Below are 19,813 nucleotides of genomic sequence, written 5' to 3' on the forward strand. Positions count from 1 at the left end.
TAGACCAGGCCCAGAGTAGACCAGGCCCAGAGAAACCAAGACCAGAGAAGACCAGGACCAGTGTAGACCAGGCCCAGAGTAGACCAGGCCCAGAGAAGACCAGGCCAAGTGTAGACCAGGCCCAGAGAAGACCAGGCCCAGTGTAGACCAAGCACAGGGTAGACCAGGACCAGAGAACACCAAGACCCGAGAAGACCAGGACCAGAGTAGACCAGGCCCAGGGTAGACCAGGCCCAGACTAGACCAGGACCAGAGAAGACCAAGACCAGAGAAGACCAAGACCAGTGTAGACCAGGCCCAGACTAGACCAGGCCCAGACTAGACCAGGCCCAGAGTAGACCAGGCCCAGGGTAGACCAGGCCCAGACTAGACTAGGACCAGAGAAGACCAGGACCAGAGAAGACCAGGACCAGAGTAGACCAGGACCAGAGTAGAACAGGACAAGAAAGGACCACATGCTGTATATAACAACCACCACAACCTGGTCAGGGGTTTGGAGGTGGAAGACAAATATATCTCCTTCAGTATCCATCTCCATCACTTACAGTATTTGAACATTGACAAATACAGTTTACGTACACTTAGTTTGCAGTCATTAAAAATCATTTTTCAACCACTCCAGAAATTTCTTGTTAACAAACTATAGTTTTGGCAAGTCGGTTAGGACATCTACTTTGTGCATGACACAAGTAATTTTCCAACAATTGTTTACAGACAGATTATTTCACTTATAATTCACTGTATCATAATTCCAGTGGAACAAAAGTTTACATACACTAAGTTGACTGTGCCTTTAAACAGCTTGGAAAATTCCAGAAAATGATGTCATGGCTTTAGAAGCTTCTGATATGCTAATTGACATAATTTGAGTCAATTGGAGGTGTACCTGTGAATGTACTTCAAGGCCTACCTTCAAACTCAGTACCTCTTTGCTTGACATCATCGGAAAATCAAAAGAAATCAGCCAAGACCTCAGAAAAAAAATGGTAGACCTCCACAAGTCTGAGTCATCCTTGGGAGCAATTTCCAAACACCTGAAGGTACCATGTTCATCTGTACAAACAATAGTACGCAAGTATAAACACCATGGGACCGAGCAGCCGTCAAACTGCTCAGGAAGGAGACGTGTTCTGTCTCCTAGAGATGAACGTACTTATGTGCGAAAAGTGCAAATCAATCCCAGTACAATAGAAAGGCCCTTGTGAAGATGCTGGAGGAAAAAAGTACAAAAGTATCTATATCCACAGTAAAACGAGTCCTATATTGACATAAACTGAAAGGCCGCTCAGCAAGGAAGAAGCCACTGCTCCAAAACCGCCATAAAAAGACAGACTACGGTTTGCAACTGCACATGGGGACAAAGATTGTACTTTTTGGAGAAATGTCCTCTGGTCTGATGAAACAAAAATAGAACTGTTTGGCCATAATGACCATTGTTATGTTTGGAGGAAAAAGGGGGAGGCTTGCAAGCCGAAGAACACCATCCCAACAGTGAAGCACGGGGGTGGCAGCATCATGTTGTGGGTGTGCTTTGCTGCAGTAGGGACTGGTGCACCTCACAAAATAGATGGCTTCATGAGGAAGGAAAATGATGTGGATATATTGAAGCAACATCTCAAGACATCAGTCAGGAAGTTAAAGCTTGGTCGCAAATGGGTCTTCCAAATGGACAATGACCCCCAAGCATACTTCCAAAGTTGTGGCAAATGGCTTAAGGACAACAAAGTCAAGGTATTGGAGTGGCCATCACAAAGCCCTGACCTCAATCCTATAGAAAATGTGTGGGCAGAACTGAAAAAGCGTGTGCAAGCAAGGAGGCCTACAAACCTGACTCAGTTACACCAGCTCTGTCAGGAGGAATGGGCCATAATTTAACCAAATTACTTGGGTGCTTGTGGAAGGCCGCCTGAAACGTTTGACCCAAGATAAACAATTTAAAGGCAATGCGACCAAATACTAATTGAGTGTATGTAAACTTCTGACCCACTGGGAATGTGATGAAAGATATAAAAGCTGAAATCAATCATTCGCACTACTATTTTTCTGACATTTCGCATTCTTAAAACAAAGTGGTGATCCTAACTGACCTAAAACAGGGAATGTTGACTTTGATTAAATGTCCGGAATTGTGAAAACCTGAGTTTTTAAATGTATTTGGCTAAGGTGTACGTAAACTTCCGACTTCAACTGTATAAAGATGGTGAGAGATATGGTGGCTGGTGTCAGGGTCTATACCTCTCCCAGACAAACCTATCAGCATTATAGTAGTTAATCTACTGTAGGTCTCTCCCAGACAAACCTATCAGTATTATAGTAGCTAATCTACTGTAGGTCTCTCCCAGACAAACCTTTCAGCATTATAGTAGAAACCTACTGTAGGTCTCTCCCAGACAAACCTATCAGTATTATAGTAGCTAATCTACTGTAGGTCTCTCCCAGACAAACATATCAGCATTATAGTAGAAACCTATAGTAGGTCTCTCCCAGACAAACCTATCAGTATTATAGTAGTTAATCTACTGTATGTCTCTCCCAGATAAACCTATCAGTATTATAGTAGTTAACCTACTGTAGGTCTCTCCCAGACAAACCTATCAGCATTATAGTAGAAACCTACTGTAGGTCTCTCCCAGACAAACCTATCAGTATTATAGTAGCTAATCTACTGTAGGTCTCTCCCAGACAAACATATCAGCATTATAGTAGAAACCTATAGTAGGTCTCTCCCAGACAAACCTATCAGTATTATAGTAGAAACCTACTGTAGGTCTCTCCCAGACAAACCTATCAGCATTATAGTAGAAACCTATAGTAGGTCTCTCCCAGACAAACCTATCAGTATTATAGTAGCTAATCTACTGTAGGTCTCTCCCAGACAAACCTATCAGTATTATAGTAGCTAATCTACTGTAGGTCTCTCCCAGACAAACCTATCAGTATTATAGTAGCTAACCTACTGTAGGTCTCTCCCAGACAAACCTATCAGTATTATAGTAGCTAACCTACTGTAGGTCTCTCCCAGACAAACCTATCAGTATTATAGTAGCTAATCTACTGTAGGTCTCTCCCAGACAAACCTATCAGCATTATAGTAGAAACCTATAGTAGGTCTCTCCCAGACAAACCTATCAGTATTATAGTAGCTAATCTACTGTAGGTCTCTCCCAGACAAACCTATCAGTATTATAGTAGCTAACCTACTGTAGGTCTCTCCCAGACAAACCTATCAGCATTATAGTAGTTAATCTACTGTAGGTCTCTCCCAGACACACCTATCAGTATTATAGTAGCTAACCTACTGTAGGTCTCTCCCAGACAAACCTATCAGTATTATAGTAGTTAATCTACTGTAGGTCTCTCCCAGACAAACCTATCAGTATTATAGTAGTTAATCTACTGTAGGTCTCTCCCAGACAAACCTATCAGTATTATAGTAGCTAATCTACTGTAGGTCTCTCCCAGACAAACCTATCAGTATTATAGTAGAACCCTACTGTAGGTCTCTCCCAGACACACCTATCAGTATTATAGTAGAAACCTACTGTAGGTCTCTATATCTAATAATATTATATAGAGTGTTAATCCTGTAACATAACTAATAATGTTATATAGAGGTTTTAATCCTATAACAAATCGAATAATATTATATAGAGTGTTAATCAGGGTTGCCCTTTATCGCCTATGATAATCCTATAAAGTGAATATTATGTATGGGTCAGTCTGGATCGTTTGTGAGACTGGTGAAAGGATCAATAATCACAGAAGCTCTTACCCACAGTAGAGTCTACTGCCAGTCACAAATCTGACTGCGTGACTGAAGCAATCCCATTTGAAATGTTGGGAACATCAACAAATAAACAAGGCATTTTACAATCATCATAGGGGCTGTGTGTTTTTTCTGGTCCTGCTGTTCTGCTGATTGGGGCGTAATACTGCCATCACAGCACCATTAAAATAGGGTTCTCAGACCGCTGGTTAATATAATTCACAGCTTGAAGGGGAAGTGTGTCATTATAAGATCATATATCATTCCGGTGCAAGAGTCTTGACAGTTCTCAAAACGTCAGATACTTCAATTAAACCATTTCCTTCTCCGTTGTGGTTCCACGTAAGTAGGCAGCGATCCTTCAGGTGGTGCCCGACAGACAGGTGAAGTTACTGGAAAATGATTTGGTACAGGCAAAGTTTAATCAATGTATTAGATGGGCTGAGTGCTTGAAGACATCTCCGATACAGCATGTGTCTATCCCAGCTGTCCAAACTGCCTGAAAAGGCCTGGATGCTTCATGGTAAAGAGATCGCTGGCGTTGTTCTAGGCTATACGTCCTACCCGCTATGAATAAATATGATCTGTGGAGACAACAGTGGATAGAAGAGGTTAACTCACAGAAATTAGATTTGTATTCTGCACAACGTGCCTGAGCAATTTCACCATAACATTGCAAAGTGGTCACTTATATCACTGCAATATCTGTTTTTATTACTTTCAAAGTAAAATGGCCTCTTGATCCATATTTATTACCAGTTGAGTCATCCACCCGTATAACATGAGATGGCATGTACATTGTGGTTGGTCCATTTCCCCTGCAGCAAATCCAATAGATTCCCATTGTGAATGTTTATCTAATACTGTTTATTAGATTGTTCGACTACAGAAGAAAAACAATGCATCACATATAAATACTAGGTATGTCTATTTCCCCGTTACATAGTTATCCCTAAATATACAGGACATCATTGACAAGAACACTAGCTTATCATTAAGTTAATGAATAGAGAACAGACTATAGACCAGTAGGTTATCATTAAGTCTATAGACCAGTAGGTTATCATTAAGTCTATAGACCAGTAGGTTATCATTAAGTTAATGAATAGAGAACAGACTATAGACCAGTAGCTTATCATTAAGTTAATGAATAGAGAACAGACTATAGACCACTAGGTTATCATTAAGTCTATAGACCAGTAGGTTATCATTAAGTCTATAGACCAGTAGGTTATCATTAAGTTAATGAATAGAGAACAGACTATAGACCACTAGGTTATCATTAAGTTAATGAATAGAGAACAGACTATAGACCACTAGGTTATCACTAAGTTTATGAATAGAGAACAGTCTATAGACCACTAGGTTATCATTAAGTTAATGAATAGAGAACAGACTATAGACCACTATGTTATCATTAAGTTAATGAATAGAGAACAGACTATAGACCACTAGGTTGTCATTAAGTTAATGAATAGAGAACAGACTATAGAACACTAGGTTATCATTAAGTTAATGAATTGAGAACAGTCTATAGACAACTAGGTTATCATTAAGTTAATGAATAGAGAACAGACTATAGACCACTAGGTTATCATTAAGTCTATAGACCAGTAGGTTATCATTATGTCTATAGACCAGTAGGTTATCATTAAGTCTATAGACCAGTAGGTTATCATTAAGTTAATGAATAGAGAACAGACTATAGACCAGTAGGTTATCATTAAGTCTATAGACCACTAGGTTATCATTAAGTTATTAGAGCATACTACAGCCCTAGCTTCCATCACAGTGATACCACCCAGGCATTTAGGCCATCGTTCCTATGAGGCTGCTCTTGGAGAAACACCACAACCTCCCACAAGACCTTTAGCCATACTAAATCTGCCTTTTCCCTGCTTCCTGTATTCCATCTGGTTTTCTCAGGCTTTCTAGGTCAGACGTCTTAAATAGTGGGTTACTTTTTTTTCTGCGGCATCTAGACTCTCAGGTATTTACAGGGACACCTGGAGTGTATCAGGACTGCTCTGTGATCATAGAAAACATGTTCCACTGGGGACTGTACCCACATGGGGCAGACATACACAGAATGAAGTGGACAATATATATATCTGTTCTTTCTTTCCCTGTTTCTGCTACATGGGATATGACTGCTGTTGCCCTGCTTCTGCTACATGGGATATGACTGTAGTTGTCCCTTTTTTTTGCTACACGGGATATGTCTGTTGTTGCCCAGATTTTAATGAATCGGTTGTCTCTCTCGCCACACACACACACACACACACTCACACACTCACACACTCCCACATACACAGCAGCAGCAGCAATTACAACATTTGGCATTGATGAGGCTCATTGTTGCCATTCCCGTGGAGGCCAGGCCTAGCGTGGGTGTGGAAACTAAATGACCCTCTACCCTCAGTTGTAGGCTCTCCCAAGGGGGCCAGGTTGCCCTGTGAGTAAGCTTGTACCATGGCTGCCCTTGACATACCTTCTCTGCAGATCCGGGAACGCCAGGTTGGACGCCAGGTCTTTGCCAGCCCTGTGAATGGAGTGCTGTGTGCCAGATGCTACCAGCTGCGCTAGAGGTTTCACAACGGCGGACACCTGTCCTCTCAGAGCCGGGCTCCAGAAGCCATCAGCAGTGGCCCTAAAGAGCCGTCAGCAGTAAATGAGGCAGCCACCTCGAAGTGAAAGGCCTTGTGTGGCCCTCGCTGAGAACCCTTAATGAGGCAGCAACCTCGCTGCCAAGCCACGTTTAGAGACACAGCCACGTTTCCTTTATCATCATTTACCTCAGCATGTTTCTGGCCTGAGGACATTTCCACAACACTTTTGTCATGTATTCGGCCTGTGTCATTTGGAACTGGTAGATGATGGTGACATCTGACTTTGGTCAAGAACATGCAAGACTAATTCGGTCAATGATTAGGAACAAATGTGTTTTGCAGGACTGTAATCTGCACAATAATTTGTGATGATACCATATCCCAAAAGTATAGTATCCATATTTGAAAAGCTTCAGGGATAAGGAACCGTGGTCCAGGAGGTTCCCATAGCTAGTCCTTGTAAAGCACACAGCAGATCGGTTTGATCTGAGCTTTCTGTTTTCTAGTCACGTTTATTATCAACAATTTCAGAACAATACCCCAATTTTCACTACTCTCAGATCTACACGCTGTGAAAATCTTTGTTCAATTACCTTCGTCTTATGATGCGATATCAAAAAAGTCATTATAGAAAAGGGCCTTATGGGAATATGGTTAATATGAACCACAATTCGTGTCATGACCCATGTTATTTGTGTATGAAACGTGAGACATGAATTACAGCCAAGCTCTGTGGCTTCCCCCTAGTGGGCTACAAGGGACTACCTGGAAAGCACGGATTTGCATCTGGCCATTGTGTGGAGCAAACTTTTCTGGAAAATTCTTGAGCAATAAATTACCACCGTGTTGTTTTCTTTCTTCCTCTAGCTTTCTACTTTTCTTTTTCCTTTTTTACATTTTAAAATCTTTAAGTTACAGTTGTGTCTAAAATGTAAATGTTTTGAAGATGTAGGACACCTTGGATCCATCCAGTTTTGGGGTTTTGAGTCTGTCGGTACTGACGCCTGTTGGGGGTCATTTTACAGGGTGAACAGAATAGAGATGAAGGGAAGACACAGTTTTGCTATCTTCCCCAGTCTGAGGATGGTATGATAGTATGTTAACATGTGTATATACCTGTCCTGATTAGTAATGGGACATTAATCCCTGGCCTGTTGAATAGAGAAGTGTGATTTGTTTTCACTGCAGGGGGGGGTGGAGCAGGGACTGAGGATCATGGGAGATGAAAAGGACATGCCTACGGTGAGGAGTCAGGATGGGTGGCTGTTCCTCTTCCTGTTTCACCATGGAGCTGGCTCCTTCAGATCCGTCTGGACCGCAAACCTTCCCTCGACTCAGTGGGCTTCACAACTTCATATAAGGAAATATCAGGGCCTGTTGAGATCTGTGGAAAGTACAAAGTTCAGGCCATATCCTGCTTTTAAATAGCTTTTTTACGTTGAAAATACATGTGTCCATAGTGAGAGCATGTTCCTGTATACCAGAGTATGACGTGACTGGTTTCTATTATAAATGCTTTAAATGAAAACAAAAATGGGCCTAAAATAGTCTTGCTTTGTCACAATAAAAATGTTGGCACTGAAAAACAATGGGTGTGATACCTTCCCCCTCTGGACAGGAGAGATAAATGTAGTTATATTGTGGTATTCTTTCCTCTCAGGACAGGAGAGATAAATCTAGTTTTATTGTGGTATTCTTTCCTCTCAGGAGAGATAAATCTAGTTATATTGTGGTATTCTTTCCCCTCAGGACAGGAGAGATAAATCTAGTTATATTGTGGTATTCTTTCCTCTCAGGACAGGAGAGATACATTTAGTTATATTGGGGTATTCTTTCCTCTCAGGAGAGATAAATCTAGTTATATTGTGGTATTCTTTCCCCTCAGGACAGGAGAGATAAATCTAGTTATATTGTGGTATTCTTTCCCCTCAGGACAGGAGAGATAAATCTAGTTATTTTGTGGTATTCTTTCCCCTCAGGATAGATAAATCTAGTTATATTGTGGTATTCTTTCCCCTCTGGACAGGACAGATAAATCTAGTTATATTGTGGTATTCTTCCCCCTCAGGACAGGAGTGTCACGGTTGTCGTCTGAAAAGGAGGACCAAAACGCAGCAGGGATGTGGATGCTCATCTTGATATTGATTTATAAAATAAAGTGAACACCAAAATAATAAACACGGAAAAACGCACGAACAACCAAACAGTCTTGTAAGGCCCACACACGCAAAACAAGAGACAATCTCCCACAAACACTAAACCAAACACATACCCATATATAGGACTCTCAATCAGAGGCAACGAGAAAGCACCTGCCTCCAATTGAGAGTCCAACCCCCCATTAACCTAAACATAGAAATACAACTAACTAGACTAAACATAGAAATACATAAACAAGGAACAGTGCCCAAAAACCCCGGAATACATAAATCAAATACCCTTCTACCAAAAACACCACCCCGAACTACATAAAACAAATACCCTCTGCCACGTCCTGACCAAACTACAATAACAAATAACCCTTATACTGGTCAGGACGTGACAAGGAGAGATACATCTAGTTATATTGTGGTATTCTTTCCTCTCAGGACAGGAGAGATAAATCTAGTTATATTGTGGTATTCTTTCCCCTCTGGACAGGAGAGATAAATCTAGTTATATTGTGGTATTCTTTCCCCTCAGGACAGGAGAGATAAATCTAGTTATATTGTGGTATTCTTTCCTCTCAGGACAGGAGAGATAAATCTAGTTATATTGTGGTATTCTTTCCTCTCAGGAGAGATAAATCTAGTTATATTGTGGTATTCTTTCCTCTCAGGACAGGAGAGATAAATCTAGTTATATTATGGTATTCTTTCCCCTCAGGACAGGAGAGATAAATCTTGTTATATTGTGGTATTCTTTCCTCTCAGGACAGGAGAGATAAATATTGTTATATTGTGGCATTCCTTCCTCTCAGGAGAGATAAATCTAGTAATATTGTGGTATTCTTTCCCCTCAGGACAGGAGAGATAAATCTAGTTATATTGTAGTATTCTTTCCTCTCAGGACATGAGAGATAAATCTAGTTATATTGTGGTATTCTTTCCCCACAGGACACGAGAGATAAATCTAGTTATATTGTAGTATTCTTTCCCCTCAGGACAGGAGAGATACATCTAGTTATATTGTGGTATTCTTTCCCCTCAGGAGAGATAAATCTAGTTATATTGTGGTGTTCCTTCCCCTCAGGACAGGAGAGATAAATCGAGTTATATTGTGGTATTCTTTCCCCTCAGGAGAGATATATCTAGTTATATTGTGGTATTCTTTCCCCTCAAGACAGGAGAGATAAATCTAGTTATATTGTGGTATTCTTTCCTCTCAGGACAGGAGAGATAAATCTAGTTATATTGTGGTATTATTTCCCCTCAGGAGAGATAAATCTAGTTATATTGTGGCATTCCTTCCTCTCAGGAGAGATATATCTAGTTATATTGTGGTATTCCTTCCTCTCAGGAGAGATAAATCTAGTTATATTGTGGTATTCCTTCCTCTCAGGAGAGATATATCTAGTTATATTGTAGTATTCTTTCCACCCAGGACAGGAGAAATAAATCTAGTTATATTGTGGTATTCCTTCCTCTCAGGAGAGATATATGTAGTTATATTGTGGTATTCTTTCCCCTCAGGACAGGAGAGATACATCTAGTTATACACTGTGCATATGTGTCCTATTTGTCCCCTTTGTGCCTTTTCAGATCTGTGTTGGTTGAATCGTAAAGGTGTCAGAAATGGCCTTTTGCAGGGTGACACATTGCCAAATCAAATGTGCGAGTGTTGCTGTAATGGATGATAACAGATGAATGGACAGACAGAACCAGACTCAGGTCTGGCGGAGCTGTTTAACCCTCAGGTAACACTGTTTGTGTATCACTTGTTGGGTGAGAGACATTGGCTTGCTTCCCAAAAGGCACCCCGGTACCTATGTACCCCTGGTCAAAAGTAGTGCACCAGATAGGGAATAGGTTGCCGTTGTAGACACACACATGGTGATTGATGTGCAGAGACTTACGCCATTAACGCAACAGCAGAACCTGTGGTCCAACTTCTTTAAGAGGATCTGGTTAAACGCTGCTTTTCTATCCACCTCTTGACAACATCCCAGCCGTAGACTAGCAATAGCAATCCTCCTGTGGCAGTGTTTAATTATCGGCCCTGGCGATACCATCAGTAAGTGTGTAATTATGTGTCAGTTTGGCTGGCTGGTTGGTATGAAGAATGGAACAGCTGAGATGATGATTGTTGAAAGTGTAGACTGATATTTAAACTATTCAAAATGTGTAAGTGTCAGTGTCATTAAACAGAGAGGGTCTGACCCCGGCTGTCAGATATACCTCCACTATGCAGATATTATTTTTCTCTTTCTCTCTCTTTATTTCTTTCTTTCTCAGACCCCCCTTCTCCCTTTCTCTCCCTCCCTCTCTCACTCTCCTTCACTCCCTCCCTCTCTCGCTCTCCTTCCTTCCCTCCCTCTCTCACTCTCCTTCCCTCCCTCCCTCTCTCACTCTCCTTCACTCCCTCACTCTTCTTAATTTCCTCCCTCTCTCGCTCTCCCTCCCTCCCTCCCTCTCTCGCTCTCCTTCCCTCCCTCCCTCTCTCCTCTCACTGTCTGATAGGAGACAGAGCAGGAAGTGTGAGAAGCTCTGTGTGAATCCTGTTGCTCTGTTCAACACCCATTTCCTGTGTCGTCTACAGACACATTTATGCGGTTCTACTGCCTGCCGGCAGGCTCAATATAGATTTACTTCACCACAAAGAAAACAGACATATTTTTTTAATTCCAGACAAAAAAATAATAAAAAAAATGGAAATACAAATTAATTTGTTAGAAATAGACAGATAATGTTATCATTCTCATTGATGTGTGTCACACGAATTTGTTCTTAACTGACTTGTCTAAGTTAAATAAAGTTTCAATAATTTGTAAAACAATAAAAATAAAAAGTGTTTCATGTGATGTGTCCACTGAGAAGTATTTAATGACAGAGTAATGAATGGTGAACATTTTCCATTCTAGAATCTATACAATGACATCATATTAGAACAGCATGTGCTGGCTTAAGTCTTCAGAGGCCTTTATCATCAGCTGGTTAAAGGAGCTTGCATTCAGCCTCACAGCCAAAACGTATTGGGCTCCATTAACACAGTAAGAAACACCTTTTTGACATGATGAAATGTAATATTATCTTCTCCTTTGCTTTCCAACTCTCTTCAATTTACCAGGACAAGCACCTTAAGCTCCGGCACCATGTCGACACCAAACGCCTTGGAAGGCATGGCAGGGGGTTGCCGGTAGGTTGGGGGTAGAGGGTGGGGGAGGTAAGGGGGTTGGTAGCGGGTGTTCCTGTGGATTGTAAGATGTGTTGGTGTCCCAAGGACAAGTAGGGAATATCCATATTGTAATGAAAGGCGTGTATTAATTGTAGCTACACCTCTTTGCTTGAAAGTAATGAGTGGGGAACATGGGGGGGGGTTCTCTAAGGATTCATTTGTAGTAAACTGAGAGAGGGGAAATGTATTTTATTTTACATAACCAAACTTTAGAGGTGGCCCCCTCTTTGGAAAATAAAGTCTATATATATTGTTTTATGTGTTGCAAACATTGACATTACAATTTTAACAATATGTACAGACAGTACACTACAACCAGGAAATGAATAACAATACGTACAGACAGTAAACTACCTCCAGGAAATGAATAACAATATGTACCGACAGTAAACTACAACCAGGAAATGAATAACAATACGTACAGACAGTAAACTACCTCCAGGAAATGAATAACAATATGTACCGACAGTAAACTACAACCAGGAAATGAATAACAATATGTACAGACAGTACACTACAACCAGGAAATGAATAACAATATGTTCAGACAGTAAACTACAACCAGGAAATGAATAACAATATGTACAGACAGTACACTACAACCAGGCAATGAATAACAATATGTACAGACAGTAAACTACAACCAGGAAATGAATAACAATACGTGCAGACAGTAAACTACAACCAGGAAATGAATAACAGTATGTACAGACAGTAAACTACAACCCGGAAATTAATAACAATATGTGTGGTGTCTCTGAGACCTCCGCTGCCCTGAAACATCTTCATCATGACACACTGGAGCTCTCAGCTTCAATTAAAGTTGAGTATTTGCCCATGTGAATTAGATAATATAGACATTTGACATATAAAGACAATTACATTCAGACTGGATGGTCTGGTCCATAGACATCAGTGATTTATGCAGTTTATTGTATATTACTGTATATCACCTGTCGTGACGTTGTATTAGTTAATGTGACGACTGTTGCTCATCGAATGATTAACGGTTTATAATTGCGTGATTAAATGAATTAAGCAATGAATCAAGCAATTATTAAATCATCAACCTGGGGCACCATGGGAACAGTATTTTGATTGAGTTTCTATTTCCCAAATTAACTCAAAGGATATCAGAATATCGATTTTACAACAGTCGCTAAATTAATCAATTTCCTCTACAGTCTCATTCTGAACGTCGCATAATCCGGGAATCTGCACGGACCCGGGCTTCACCAATGAGTTTACCACACCAATCTTAGTTGATTATTTATTTACTAGCAAGCTAAAATGATGATAAAAATACACATACACAAAACACAGTCTAGCTATTGATTAGGACTTAGTATAACGGGCCAACACACTATGGCGCGTGTTACCCAAAATGGGGATTTAAAAGAGAGAGAAACCAAGAAAGTACACGAGAGAAATATACATTTGGGTTCATTTGTCAGCCATGCTTATTTAAACCTAGCCTTGCCCCGAACTGCCGCTCTTATGGGTCAGAATATAATGATGTAATTACGTGTTGGAGGTCTCAGGTGGGAAGCTCCGCGTGTGTCGTTTAGGCTTCTCAATGACGCACTTCTCCGGCGCAACTCTCTGGTTGTCCTCACGATGTCAGTGTCCTTCTTGGCTAAGTGGTCTGATCCCTCGCCCTTGATCTGAAAGGGGTCTTCTGAGGACAGACAGCTCTGTAGCTCAGAGCTCACAGCTTCGGACTCGAACGGTGTATATACCACGATTCAATGGAGAGTGGAGGCTGGGTGGTTCGGCTTGAATTCACCCGCTTAGACACAGCTACTCGTCCGTAGCTCGTGTAGAAAAAGATTTCTTTGTCTTCAACCTTGTGTTTCGTTTTGGGGTTCGTTGACTTTGTTAGACCTTCGCTGCAGCTTGGGGTCAATTAGTCTGATATGTTAATTCTTCACTCTCCTGTCTTATACCCTAGGGTCAGAAGTGGGCGTAACCGCCTTTAGGGCAATTCTCTGGGCGGACCAAGTTAAGGGGCAAGGCCTAGATTTGACTAAAATCCTATTTTAGACACTACCTTCACATCTCATCTTTACCAAAACATTCTCTTTGATTTGGATATTTTCCACACAACGTACAATGTATAAACATCAGGCATATACTGGGAAAACTCTTAAAGGTACAATGTTTTCATAATAACGTCATCTCTTAACCTTTAATAACAATTCAAAAGTTACATACATTTTCATATTCCACCTCTCGTCATGACCACCGTTGTGGCTGACGGAAACCATTGTTCCAAAGTCCCTTTATTGCATGTTTAATGTTCTGAGGCCAGAATTCCATTGTGAGGACAAAGGAATTTCTCTGTGGCCTAAGGTTTATTATGGCGTGAGGGGTCATAAAACCCCCACATCTTCAGACCCCTAGATCTCTCCTCCTCTGTTGGGGTTTTGGGAGATAATCTGTAGGGTGGTGGTCTCCTGTACCCTGACCTGATCAGGACAGTCATGACACACCCTATAACTGGGATATCTACAGTGTATTGTACATTACTGTATATCTTCCTATAGCAGTGATTTCTACAGTTTATTGTACATTACTGTATATTCCCCTATAACAGTGTCTTGTATAGTACTGTATATTCCACTATAGCAGTGATTTCTACAGTGTATTGTACATTACTGTTTAACTCCGTCTAACAGGGATTTCTACAGTGTATTGTACATTACTGTTTAACTCCGTCTAACAGGGATTTCTACAGTGTATTGTATAGTACTGTATATTCCACTCTAGCAGTGATTTCTACAGTGTATTGTACATTACTGTTTAACTCCGTCTAACAGGGATTTCTTCAGTGTATTGTACATTACTGTATATCTCCCTATAACTTTGATTTCTACAGTGTATTGTACATTATTGTTTAACTCCCTGTAACAGTGATTTCTACAGTGTATTGTACATTACTGTTTAACTCCGTCTAACAGGGATTTCTACAGTGTATTGTATAGTACTGTATATTCCACTCTAGCAGTGATTTCTACAGTGTATTGTACATTACTGTTTAACTCCGTCTAACAGGGATTTCTACAGTGTATTGTACATTACTGTATATCTCCCTATAACTTTGATTTCTACAGTGTATTGTACATTATTGTTTAACTCCCTGTAACTGTGAAATATTAGACAATTTACCCAGAGTACGTCCCCCTAATGACGTTCATCTAAATTAGATCAATTGCAACAGTTCGTACATTAAAGGACAGGCATAAATATTACATGCATTAGAAAAACAAAGAGCATTGCATAACTCTATTTCATTTATAAATCAAATCAAATCACATTTTATTTGTCACATACACATGGTTAGCAGATGTTAAAAATTGCAGGTGTAGCGAAAGGCTTGTGCTTCTAGTTCAGACCATGCAGTAATATCTAACAAGTTTCACAACAACTACCTTATACACACACAAGTGTAAAGGAATGAATAAGAATATGTACATAAAAATATATGAATGAGTGATGGCCGAACGGCATAGGCAAGATGCAGTAGATGGTATAGAGTACAGTATATACATATTAGATGAGTCATTTAGGGTATGTAAACATTATATAAAGTGGCATTGTTTAAAGTGGCTAGAGATACATTTATTACATCAATTTATCCATTATTAAAGTGGCTAGAGTTGAATCAGTATGTTGGCAGCAGCCTCTCTGAGTTAGTGATTGCTGTTTAACCTCTTGGGGCTAGGTGGGACGCTAGCGTGCCACCCGTGGTGCACTCCATCAACAGCAGGTGCATTTCAAGAGCGGCAAATTTGAATCCAAATAAATGTCAAAATTCAAATTTTTCAAAAATACAACTATGTTACACCATTTGAAAGATAAACATCTCCTTAATCTAACCACGTTTTACGATTTCAAAAAGGTTTTACGGCGAAACCATAAATTTAGAGTATGTTAGGACAGTACATTTACAAGAGTTGTGTGTAATGTTTTGTCAAGTCAAAGACAGGGTCACCAAAACCATAAAACCAGCTAAAATGATGCACTAACCTTTTACAATCTCCATCAGATGACACTCCTAGGACATTATGTTAGACAATGCATGCATTTTTAGTTCTATCAAGTTCATATTTATATACAAAAACAGCGTTTTACTATGGCATTGATGTTGAGGAAATCGTTTCCCTCCAATAACCGGCAGTCAAGTCAGCGTCAGAAATTAAATAATTAAAATTAGAAAACATTGGTAAAATATTATATTGTCATTTAAAGAATTATAGATTTACATCTCTTGAACGCAATCAACTTGCCAGATTTAAAAATAACCTTACTGGGAAATCACACTTTGCAATAATCTGAGCACTGCGCCCAGAAAAATACGCGTTGCGATACAGACTAGACGTCATGTTGGGGAGATCTAAAATCGAAAATACTATGTAAATAATCCATTACCTTTGATTCTCTTCATCAGATGTCACTTCCAGGTATCATAGGTCCATAACGAATGTAGTTTTGTTCAAAAAAGCTCATCATTTATGTCCAAAAATCTCCGTCTCGTTAGCACATGATGTAAGCCAGCCGGACTTCTCGTCATGAACGAGGGGAAAAAATATATTTCCGTTCGTTCAAACATGTCAAACGTTGTATAGCATAAATCATTAGGGCCTTTTTTAACCAGAACATGAATAATATTCAAGGTGGACGAATGCATACTCTTTTATAACGTATTGGAACGAGGGTACCCAACATGAACTAGCGCACCAGGTGTCTAATGGGACATCACCGTTCCATGGCTCTTGTTCGGTCAGATCTCCCTCCAGAAGACTCAAAACACTTTGTAAAGGCTGGTGACATCTAGTGGAAGCAATAGGAAGTGCCAAAATATTCCTAAACCCCTGTGTTTTTCAATGGGATAGGTTTAAAGTCAATACAACACATCAGGTATCCACTTCCTGTCAGAAAATGTCTCAGGGTTTTGCCTGCCAAATGAGTTCTGTTATACTCACAGACACCATTCAAACAGTTTTGGAAACTTTAGAGTGTTTTCTATCCATATATAATAAGTATATGCATATTCTAGTTACTGGGTAGGATTAGTAACCAGATTAAATCGGGTACATTTTTTTTATCCAGACGTGCAAATGCTGCCCCCTAGACCCAACAGGTTAACAGTTTGATGGCCTTGAGATAGAAGCTGTTTTTCAGTCTCTTGGTCCCAGCTTTGATGCACCTGTACTGACCTCGCCTTCTGGATGGTAGCGGGGTGAACAGGCATTGGCTCGGGTGGTTGTGGTCCTTGATAATCTTATTGGCCTTCCTGTGACATCGGGTGCTGTAGGTGTCCTGGAGGGCAGGTAGTTTGCCCCCGGTGATGCGTTGTGCAGACCTCACTACCTTCTGGAGAACCTTGCGGTTGTGGGCGGAGGAGTTGCCGTACCAGGCTGTTATACAGCCCGACAGGATGCTCTCGATTGTACATCTGTAAAAGTTTGTGTGTTTTTGGTGACAAGCCAAATTTCTTCAACCTCCTGAGGTTGAAGAGACGCTGCTCCTTCTTCACCACGCTGTCTGTGTGGGTGGACCATTTCACTTTGTCCGTGATGTGTATGCCGAGGAACTTAAAACTTCCCACCTTCTCCACTACTGTCCCGTCGATGTGGATAGGGGGCTGCTCCCTCTGCTGTTTCCTGAAGTCCAGGATCATCTCCTTTGTTTTGTTGACGTTGAGTGAGAAGTTGTTTTCCTGACACCACACTCCGAGGGCCCTCACCTCCTCCCTGTAGGCCGTCTCTTTGTTGTTAGTAATCAAGCCTACCACTGTAGTGTCGTCTGCAAACTTATTGATTGAGTTGGAGGCATGCATGGCCTCGCAGTCAGGGGTGAACAGGGAGTTCAGGAGAGGGCTGAGAACGCACCCTTGTGGGGCCCCAGTGTTGAGGATCAGTGGGGTGGAGATGTTGTTACCTACCCTCACCACCTGGGGGCGGCCCGTCAAGAAGTCCAGAAGTCCAAAAAACAGAATTTCACAGAGTCAAATAAATGTATTGTGTTGGAGTTTTCTTGATGTTTGTATCTAAACCAAATGGGATAATATTAAATTGTTTTATACATCAGTTGGAGTCTCTATCAGCTTCAATATGAGGTCCTAAACCTGGCATGAAAGTGCATTCTTGTAGCTGTGTGGACTAATATAGTTTAAATGTTTTCCTTGGGCTAAGTTGAGCCAATGGCAATTGGGTAAGTTAAGCCAATGGTCTTGGGTTAACCCTTCTGTTGTCTTAAGGGTAAAAAAATTACCCGCCACTATGTTTAACAGCAGAGAAACGAACACCTAAACTATATTTCTTCAACTTAGAAAAAATTGAAACATCCTCTTTGTTCATATTCCATGAAAGCTGTACAACACCAGGGTACAAAGATTGTCTTAGGGCCATTTTTGACCCAGCAGTTATAAAATCATTTACACACCACAAAGACACACACACACACACACACACACACACACACACACACACACTGATAAATTGAGATTGTGTGCTGCTGACTGAACTCAAACAAAACTAAAACTTTCTTGCATCTCCCCTCCACGATCCCACACATGACTCTAGTCCTCCACGACCCCACACATGACTCTAGTACACAGACAAAATAAACAACATTTCAGACAAAATAAACATTTCTTGAAAGCATTGTTTACTAATGGGGAATGCAGTCAGAGGCTATAAAGGTGTTGCAGATGACAGTCCCCCAAGTTCTCTCTTTGCTGATGCCATGAGTGCACGTTTCAGTGCCCAACAGGTCATAGATCAGATTTTTTGTCCAGGAGGAATAAGAGAACAATGATTTAGAAGAGGAGGAGGTATCTGAAGAAGAAGATGGGGAAGAATATAACCCAGAGCACAATGCATCATCTTCAGATGCAGAAGAAATCCCCCAAGCTAAAAGAGAGACATTTTTGTCAAAGAAAAGCAAAATAACATGGTCCTTGTCACCATATGACAACCAGGGCAGGATGGCAGCACAATATGTCATAAGAATGACCCCAGTGGCCAAAAGACATGCAGTTGCCCATGCCCAGGACATCCCCTCAACATTCTACATGTCCATCACACAAGCCATCGAAAAAAATGATCCTGGAGATGACACTTTTTCCGGGATTCCGTAAATATGGAGACAACTGGAAAAGGATGGATGAGATTGACCTGCGTGCCTACATAGGGCTGCTAATCTTAGCAGGTGTGTAGGTCCTGAGGTGAGGCTACATGTAGTCTCTGGGATGCAGAGAGTGGAAGGGTGATTTTCCGTGCCACGATGCAACCAAAAGTCTTTCACGCTTTCTCGGAATGCTACGATTTGATAACCGTGAGTCAAGACCTGCAGGACGTGTGAGAGACAAACTGGCAGCCATAAGAGAGGTCTGGGAGAAGTGGGTGGAGCGTCTGCCACACCTCTACATCCCTGGGCCTGAAGTAACAGTGGATGAGCAACTGGTTCCATTCAGAGGTGCATTTTTATTTTCATATCTGTAATGTAAGTGATTTTCACTGTTAATTTTATTATGTATTGCTGTAATATCATTGATTGATGTGATTGTTTTCTGTGACACTGATACTAATTACTGATAGTAATCTCTTTTGTCAAATGGTCGCTGTCCTTCCGGCAGTATATGCCCAGCAAGCCAGCAAAGTATGGCATCAAGATATAGGTGGCCTGTGACGCACAATCCAGCTATGCTTCGAAGATGCAAGTCTACACAGGGAAGCCGACCAGTGGAGTCCCGGAGAAAAACCAGGGGATGCAGGTTGTGCTTGATGTGACAGATGGACTGAGGGGGCACAATGTCACATGTGACAATTTCTTCACCTCTTAGGAACTCATCCAGCAGCTCCTGAAGACGAAGATCAACATGGTTGCAACCACTCGTCGCAACAAGGGGGAGAGAGGTCTTCTCATCAAAGTTTGCCTTCACCCCCCCATCACACTAATTTCTCACCTCCCAAAGAGGAACAAGAATGTGGTCCTCCTGAGGACACTGCACAAAACGTCTGATATTAGTGATCATGAGGACAGGAAGCCAGCCATCATC

This window comes from Salmo salar, chromosome ssa18 (genome assembly GCF_905237065.1).
Source record: "Salmo salar chromosome ssa18, Ssal_v3.1, whole genome shotgun sequence".
NCBI classification, from domain to species: domain Eukaryota; kingdom Metazoa; phylum Chordata; class Actinopteri; order Salmoniformes; family Salmonidae; genus Salmo; species Salmo salar.